The sequence below is a fragment of the Podarcis raffonei genome, chromosome 6, assembly GCF_027172205.1.
Source record: "Podarcis raffonei isolate rPodRaf1 chromosome 6, rPodRaf1.pri, whole genome shotgun sequence".
NCBI classification, from domain to species: Eukaryota; Metazoa; Chordata; class Lepidosauria; order Squamata; family Lacertidae; genus Podarcis; species Podarcis raffonei.
The window spans coordinates 2,850,339-2,859,767 of NC_070607.1; positions in this window are offsets into that span (position 1 = coordinate 2,850,339).

Sequence of the window (9,429 nt, forward strand, 5' to 3'; positions counted from 1 at the left end):
TATCTGGTCACATTCCATTCCTTTCACCGTTTACCGACTCACATACCAGCTGTCACCATAAATAACTCACAGAGTGTGTATCCAAACTGTGCCATTAAAATTCCACTCTGGACTTCTTCCTCTGCGCACAATTGAAAGCAAGATCTTCTCTCAAATTCTCTCAGCCTCTTTACCACATCTGTTCGGCAGCAGTTCATTCCCAACTGCATTACTCCATCAGCACTCCTAGTTCAGTCCAGGAATAATTTTAAGTCCATTCAGCCTTGGTTGGGGGGGGGGGGAATCTTAGTAAAACCTTGTTAAATTCTTTGTTGAGCATAAATCAAAATCCTTCCCCCCTCTTTTCTGAAGTAACAAACAGAATAGCACAGCAGCGGCTACACATGTCTCTTTCCTTTTGCAGGGGAGGACAAGAAGAAAGGAGACCATTTGAAAACCACAAGAAAGCACAAAGCACCTTGTCCTCCCCCTTCCTTTCCTGGCTGTTCTGAAGCTTCAAAGAAAACATTCAGATACCTTCAAAGAACCAAGCCCAGTCCTTTAGGCAGCTGACTGATTGCAGCATTAGCATTAGCCTATGTCGCTCCAGGAGCGCCTCTTGATTAATGTCAATTGTCTGAATTATGGAGGAACCAACCACAAATTATGCCGGAGATGGAGGCTCCTCCATGGCAGGGACACACTCCCAGGTCGTACCCGCTGTGCATTTCAAGTTGGCAGACACGGGCTTGCGCAGCACAGCGGGATGCAGTGAGCTCCTCAGAACCCACTGGGGAACACTACCAGGATTTTTGCCTCATAAATTCTGGCTTTCCCCTACCTGAACCTCCTTCGCTGCCTCCAGAGGGCAGCGAGGAGCAGCCACCACTGAATTTGTGATGTAGCTGGAAACCGGAATGTCTCTCATTTTTTATGTCTCAACACTGGAAGCATCGCCAGTGTTGTTGTTTGTTGGAGTTTAATCTTTAGGGGTAGCAGTATGTGGCATCAAATAAATCCGAACTGTGTGCCAAGGAAACTTGTCATCTGTATGAGAAAAAAGTCTTGTTCTCCTAAAAGATTTGTGCAAATTTGTCATGAAAGTATTTAATTTGTGTCAGTTGCAACACTGAAGTTTTACATAAGTGAATTCATTTGGCAAGGGCTGAAGTCACGTGCAAAGGATTTTGGGTCGTGGAGGGTGAACAGGAGGTTGTGCAGATCAAGCTGTCTCAACTCTGGTCAATCCCTCTGTCTTGCTTGTGAGCTGCCTCCAAGAGAAATTGTTTTCAGCTGGAAAGAAATAACAGGATGGTTTTCTTAATCTTCATAATATGTTGAACGACTGTCTGAATTCTGATACCCACAATTACGGTAAAATATTGACTTACGTTCTGGCTCTCCTGACAATTTAGTAACTGAAAGCAGAATTTTGCCTGAGATGTTGCAATACAGTGTTAGAAATCCTTTATTTGGATATACATTTTGATCTACCAAAAAAGGATATGTTCCGAGTACGGTATTGGTAAAGTTTTGCTTTGGCATTAAGTTTCCTTGGAGCCATGAGAGTCAGAATTCCCATTTTAATGCAAAACAAGAATTCATAAGGAGCCAAAATATCTACCTCATTTAACGTAAATTTATCAATATACATGGCCATATTACTTTGACATCACAAAATATGCATGTTTTCATGTTAAGAAATTCAAGATCTAAATTGTGATACACTTGAAAGGCAGAGCAATGAATGAGCAGGAGCAGATGCAGTTACAAGCGCAGTGCATTTTATGTCAGGAGGGAGATTAGAGTGTCTTGGCACATGGAAAAGAAAATGAGCGTCGAACTGCTAGGTTGGCAGGAGCAGGGACCGAGCAACGGGAGTTCACTCCATTGTGGGGATTTGAACCGCCGACCTTCTGATAGGCAAGTCCTAGGCTCTGTGGTTTAACCCACAGCGCCACCCGCATCCCTATTATTTATTTATTTAGATACTTGGGTTTTGGGCGAAGTGAGAACTGGGTCTTGGAGCGGGGTAGAGCTGTACTGGAGCTGCTGGCCTCACTGCTATCGCTGCCTGGAAGAGAAATGAAGAGAAAAAAATTCTTAATTTTTTCATTGATTATTACATTGATGACCCATCTTTCCTGCAAGGATCTCCAGGTGGCTTGCGTTATTCTCCCTTCCTCCCTTCCTCATCCCATCCCTGAACTCTTCTTGAATCAGGGAGCTGCCTCCCCCATCCCAGTGATCCAGATTCTCTCTGGCCTCCCTGTTCCTCAAGAACAAAGATCACCATCTCTCACCATCTATATTGGCATCGGTGGCATCCATCCCCTGGTCGCTTGGTCTTACATTAGTTGTTTCCACCTTCACTAAAGATTCCTTCTGATCTTCACAACCATCACTTCATCCTCCCATTTCTCTTCCAATATCTCTTCCTCCTCCTCCTCCTCGCAGACCAGGGGATGGATCTTTGGCACGTGACAGCAGGAGACCAGCAGCTCACGCAGCCAATCTTTATAAACTAATCTAACCATGACTTGGTTCCCTACGTTTCTGAATCTTGAGGGATAGTAAAAGAAACAGAATGCAGAAGGAATTAGGAATCCTACTTATACTTTATATGAAGAAAGTCTCTTCATTACACCAGAAAACGTATTTCCTTTCTCACAAACTACCTCCTCAAACTAAATATGCTCATCTTTAATTTTATAGTCCCTCTCTTCTTTTGTCCAGTTCTGCCCCTCCTTTCGCCGCTTTTCTTTTCTTGATTCTCCAATTAGTCCAGCCGTTTCTCCTAGACCACGCTACGCCATCTTTGCCATCTTTATAGGTTAGTGTTTAATATAAGTTCAATATTAAAAGTGTTGCCTTCTCTTTTACCTTTGTTTTCCAGTAACTTCCACTCTTTTACCACAAACAGCGCTGACAATCCAAGTCTTTTAACTCAGTCTCTTTCGCTGGGCGCTCACGCCACTTCAAAGTAAAAAACAAGTTAAGTCCTTGAATTCCGCTTCTTTTAAAGGGCTAGTACTGCTGCTGCAGAGTGAAATTTGAATCTGTCTTCCTTTTCTTACTGGTACTTGTTAGAGCAATCTTCGCTTATGGTTAAGTATAATGAGAAAGATTTCCAATCTCTTTAAGATAAAATCTGCCGTTCTTTACTCTTTATGTGCTAGTCTTTTGGGTCTGTTTCTGAGCAGTTCACTTTGTATAAAGAAGTCTCACAGACCCTCTTCTCCTCAAGCTCTCCTTGTTAGCTTAGTCCAGTAATTAAGGGGATTGAGAAAGTGAGAGATTTTGCTGCCGTCCTTACCGTTTGGGACTTTGAGGCTTGTTGCTGAGGATTGCTCGTGTCCTTGCGTCTAGGTACTCTCTGTCGACTCACCTCCTGGTTAGGACGTGGGCTTTTTTGATGCTGCCGGACAATGTCAGCCCAGAGCCTTTTTGGGGGTCGTGTAGCCTCCGCGTTGCCCCCCAAAGTTCCCTCTAACAGCTGCTAGGCGTGGAGAACCCACGAAGCACATCCACAACGGAGGGCGGAAAACCGGAAGCCCTTACATACCAGGTTTGGGAGGGGGATTTGGTCTGCGATAGGCTTTTTCCGTAGGGACACGGGTGGCCACAGAGCCTAGGGCTTGCTGATCAGAAGGTCGGCAGTTCGAATCCCCGCAACGGGGTGAGCTCCCACTGCTCGGTCCCAGCTCCTGCCAACCTAGCAGTTCGAAAGCACAAAGTGGAAGTAGATAAATACCGTATTTTTTGCTCTATAGGACGCACTTTTTCCCCTCCAAAAATTAAGGGGAAATGATCAAAGCAGCAGAAATAAGAGATGATTGGATCCCTTTCTGAGCTCGAAGCATGGGTACCCCCAACAAAAATTTAAAATTTGGTTTTGTAATTTGGAACTAATGTGATTTGATTGGTTTGCTAAAAAAAATTATTTTATAAAAAAACAACAACAAAAATTAAGGGGAAATGTGTGTGCGCCCTATGGAGTGAATGTAGGCTGCGCAGCTAAGCCCAAAGCCAGAACAGAGAGAAGGAGCGCTGCGCAGCGCTCCGTCTCGCTGTTCTACCTTGGGGTTAGCTACGCAAAGCCTCCGCAGGGCAGCGGGGTGAAGGCACCCTGCTGCCCTGCGGAGGTTTCAGAGGCCGTCCCCGAAGCCAGAACAGCGAGGCGGAGCACTGCCCTGCGGAGGCTTCAAAGGCTGCACTCCATTGGCTTCAGGCAGCTATCTGCAAGCTTTTGGAGTGCAGCAGGAGTTCCCGCTGCACTCTGAAGGCTTGCGGATAGCCACCTGAAGCCTGGAGAGTGAGTGGGATCAGTGCACACAGACCCCTCTTGCTCTCCAGGCTACGCTTCGCTGGAGAGGCGCTGCACAGTTTTCCCTCTCTGCGCAGCGCCCTTTCAGCGAAGCGGGAGGAGAAATGGAAGGGGCTCCGTTTCTCCTGCCGCTTCGCTGAAGGGATGCTGAGCAGAGAGGGGGAGAATTCCCCCCCCCCCCTGTTCTCCCCCTCCTATGGTCCGGTGCGTCTTATGGTCCGGTGTGTCCTATAGAGCGAAAAATACGGTAGGTGCCGTTCTGGCAGGAAGGTAAACGGTGTTTCCGTGCACTGCTCTGCTTTTGCCAGAAGTGGCTTAATCATCCTGGCCACATGACCCGGAAGCTGTACGCCGGCTCCCTCAGCCTATAGAGCGAGATGAGCGCGCAACCCTAGAGTCGTCCACGACTGGACCTAACGGTCAGGGGTACCTGTACCTTTACAGATCTAGAGCTGGCTTCATCCAGCACGGTGCATTTCTGGACAGGACAGGAAACACCTTGCAAACACACACTTTTCAACATGGCGGTGTCACCAAGGAAAAACTCTCCTGGCCTAGACTATGGCTGCTGTTTCTCAATTAATAGTAAAAAATGACCCTTCTCAACATCCTGTAATAATCTGTCCAGTATTAGGATGGACAGGAGCAGGACTTCACCCTTAGATCCCCTCATCCCCCTGTTTCCTTCTGTTTCTGCCCAGTGTCTTCTGCCAATCAACAGCTTTCCTTAGCTTGCAAGGAAGTGAAATGTTATGAGTTTCTGGGTGCCAGGCTCCCCTTTGCCACGAGTTTCTGGGTGCCAGGCACTGAACCCCTGGACACTGAACATCTGGGGAATTGATCTAAGCCGTGTTTAAATGTCCCCCAAGCTCTACATTTGATTGTTGGTTATTAAAAACTGATTGAAACCATTTTATTTCATTCACAAAAGAAATTTTGACGTGATTATGATAACAGTTTATATAATAAAGGTGACACGTTTATTGATCCTTTTTGTAAGTTATTATTTGTCTACTTCAATGTATTTTGTATATATATTAATCAGTAAGGGGGTGGGGTGGGAAGCAGTTTTGCATATGAAACTGGTGGATGGCTGTCATTAATCCAGTTCAGTTTCATAGAATCATAGAAACTTATAGCTGGAAGGGACACCAAGGGTCATCTAGTCCAACCCCCTGTGATGCAGGAATCCCAGCCAAAGCATCCCTGACAGATGGCCATCCAGCCTCTGGTTAGTAACCTCCAAGGAAGGAGAGTCCACCACCTCTCGTGAGAATCTGCTCCAACGCCAAACAGCCCTTACTGTCAGAAAGTTTTTATGAATGTTTAGTTGGAGTCTCCTTATAACTTGAATCCATGGGTTCGAGTCCTACCGTCTAGAGCAGGAGAAAACAAGCTTGTTCCCTCTTCCATGTGACAGCCCTCAAGATATTTGAAGATGGCTATCAGATCTCCTTGTGGAAGACAGGAGTGCCTGGTGTGCTCTGGTCCATGGGGTCACGAAGAGTCGGACACGACTAAACGACTAAACAACAACAACAACAACAACATCAGATCTCCTCTCAGTTTTCTCTTTTCCAGGCCAAACCTACCCAGCTCCTTCAAGTGTTTCTCTTCAATCTTAGTTTCCAGACCCTTGATTGTCTTGGTTGCCCTCCTCTGCACACATTCCAGCTTGTCAACACCCTTCTTAAATGATGGTGCCCAGAAGTGGACACAGGACTCCAGGTGTGGCCTGACCAAGGTAGGAGAGAGTAGGACTTTGACTTCATTTCATCAGGACCCTGGACTTCCATAGATGCAACCTAGAACAGCGTGACCATTTTCTGCTGCTGCACATTCCTTGTGGCTGAGGCTCAGGGTAACGCCCCCGGGACCTTTCAGTTCATGGTGTCCATGGAGGCGCAGGTCAATTCTGTGTCCAGGCCAGCTGTTGACCAGCTTCATCTAGTACGCAGGCTGAGACCCTACCTGCCCACGGACTGTCTCACCGGAGTGGTGCATGCTCTAGTTATCTCCTGCTTGGACTACTGCAATGCGCTCTAGGTGGGGCTACCTTTGAAGGTGACCCAGAAACTACAACTAATCCAGAATGCGGCAGCTAGACTGGTGACTGGGAGTGGCCCCCGAGACCTACACTGGCTCCCAGTATGTTTCCGGGCACAATTCAAAGTGTTGGTGCTGACCTTTAAAGCCCTAAACGGCCTCGGCCCAGTATACCTGAAGGAGCGCCTCCACCCCCATCGTTCTGCCTGGACACTGAGGTCCAGCGCTGAGGGCCTTTTGGTGGTTCCCTCCCTGCGAGAAGCCAAGTTACAGGGTAGTGGTGCCTGCCCTGTGGAACCCCCTCCCACCAGATGTCAAAGAGATAAACAGCTACCTGACATTTAGAAGACATCTGAAGGCAGCCCTGTTCTGGGAAGCTTTTAATGTTTGACAGACTATTTTATTTTAATATTTTGTTGGAAGCCGCCCAGAGTGGCTGGGTATAAATAATAAATTATTATTATTATATGATGATGATGACTGTGAGGTGTTACAAGTCATTAACTTCAAGCCACACTGCCATGCCTTTGAAGACACAAACCATGCCAGCTTTTCAGAGCTGGCTATCATGGCTTCTTTAATCTTTGTTTATTGCTCCACCATGTGGCTGAATCATATAAAGCACTGACTTTTACATATCTCTTGACCTCTAATTGCAAGAAGATCTCGTTAACTTGGATTATAATCTTTATAAATTGGAGTTGTGGAGCAGGTCCTCGAGGGGGGGCGGGGGCGGGGCTCCCACCATTCCTCCTTTTGATGAAAGGGAAACTTCTGACTTTGGAACAAAATTGATTGTATTTGCCTATATGGCAGACACAACTCTCCCCATGTTTTGCAGTCTTTGCTGTCTGATTATCATTACCTATAGGCTTAGCCAGCTACCTGTGGTGTGGCTTCATTCTGTCTTGGAGAAAGCAAGAATTTGCTCTTAAGCAGGTGGAGACATAGTAAAATCATGGCTGGCCTGTTTGACACCTCTGTCATGGAACTGGAAGAGAAGCTTATTCTTTGAGGCAAGAGCAGATGAATCTGAATGATTCTTGAGTTCAGGATGTGACTCTCTGAGGATCTATCAGAGTTAGCATTTTTTCCAAGCTTGCTCCTCCTACTTTAACAAATCTTTTAATTTTCTGAAGCTCTTCAGTGTTGTTGTTTTTTAAAAAATGCAATAATCAGACATAGCTCCCTCTGGTCCTCATGATGACTAGCAAGCCTGCATTAAAAACAAGCCATTTTCAATTATCCAAATAAACATTATAAAAACACAGTAGTAGTCACAGAACAAAACAGAAAATGCTGTCTGACAAATGCAAGATAAAAACACCGAAGCAAATACCGGGTATTCATAACTGGAATGACTTTTTCTACCACCCTACCCCAAATCCATTAAAACAAATAGAGCTTTAATAATATTTCTTTTTATTTATTTAATCAAAGACTATACTTTATTAACAAAATAAAATAAAGAGGAAACAATATAATTGCATGGAAACTAAGATTGCACACGCCAAAGGATATAATTTTTGGTTGTTGCATTAACAATCCCTGGGGGAAATAATCATTATTGATATTGTGGGTGGGTTGAAAATAGAAGAAGGAAAAAATGCATTGTTTATAAACATCAATATGTTGTCCTCAAGGTCCTATTATATTCTCACTTGAAGTTGAAAAATTACTAAGGATTCCAAATAGCATATTTCACAGGAAGCATTTGAACATCATTTATCTATAAAATAAATTTTGTTATGTAGTTGAAGATTAATCTTTTGTTGTTTCTCCTTTAGTATATCTTAATTTTGAGTTATTTGCTATGCCATAAATCCATAGCCAAAGAGCTCTCCAGTGTTCTAACAGCCGGATGGGCTTGGTGTTCCCTTTGGGTAGGGAATTTCAAAGTGATGGACTATAAAACAGGCCCTGCTTTTGATAATGGGACTGAATAAGATGGAACTCTCAGGTGCATTCAGTTTAGGAGGTGCAGAGATTCTGAGTGTGGTGTAAGTTATTTGAATATTCATTCTCAGTCCTGGGGGGAAATTCACTGGAGCGCAGCAGGTGTGGTCTGTAAACCAATGGCTAAGGCCCTGTGACTTGTTTGCTGTGGCTCCACTGTTACAGCAGGTGATTCTCATGAGGCATTCTGAGCATTTTCGAGTCCTGTTATGTTGCATTAAGTTCAGTACAGTTTGAAGATGCAGACGAGGTGCTTGGATAATTTCAGGTGTCCATTTCTGCTCTTCATCCTTGCCTTCATGGCTGGTAAAACCTAGCAAAGAGGAAATAGATGAATGAGGTGGTTCATGTCTCCGTGCCTAATAAACCCTCCCTGAAACTAGACTATCAGAGCAATCATGTGCCAGTTGCTAATGTCCCTTTCTTGGGCATGGTGCTCAAGCGCATGGTTGCAGGCCAGAGCCAGGCTCCCTTAGATGCAACAGATTTTCTAATCCCATTTCTGGGGTAAATTCAAAGTGCTGGTTTTTACCTACCGGTATAAAGCCTTTTGCATTTTAGGACCCTGATCAGAAACCAAATGGCACCTAAAACCTAGGTTACAGGCACCCCAACTGAATGTTTGGTGCCTTTTTTAAAAAGGAATTTATTATTATTATTTATTTCATTTCTATACTGCTTTATATTTTAAAGGAAAAAAATATCAGAGTGGTTTACAAACACATTAAAACATCAAATAAACAATTTAGAATAAAACAATTTCAAGCTTCGAGGAAAATATTTCAGAAAAATATGAAATATAAATGCAGTAAATAAGCTCGTCTGCTTACCTGTTTAAAAAAGCTGGAGGGCCCAGCCAGGTAAAGACCTGGCACCCACAGATCTCCACATGGTTGCAACTGGACCCACATCAGTTGCACAATGCGCCTGGCGAATTTCTAACACTGATGCTGATATCTGAAGGACCACCAGACCTCAGATGAACCAACTCTGACACTGAGGCTGCTCTCCATATGCCTCCTCCAAGGGGGGTGACAAGAGAACTGGCCTTTTCACTGCTGGCTCCCCACTTAGCAATGCTTTTCCCGGGGCAGCATGCCTGGTGCCATCATTTAGCATCA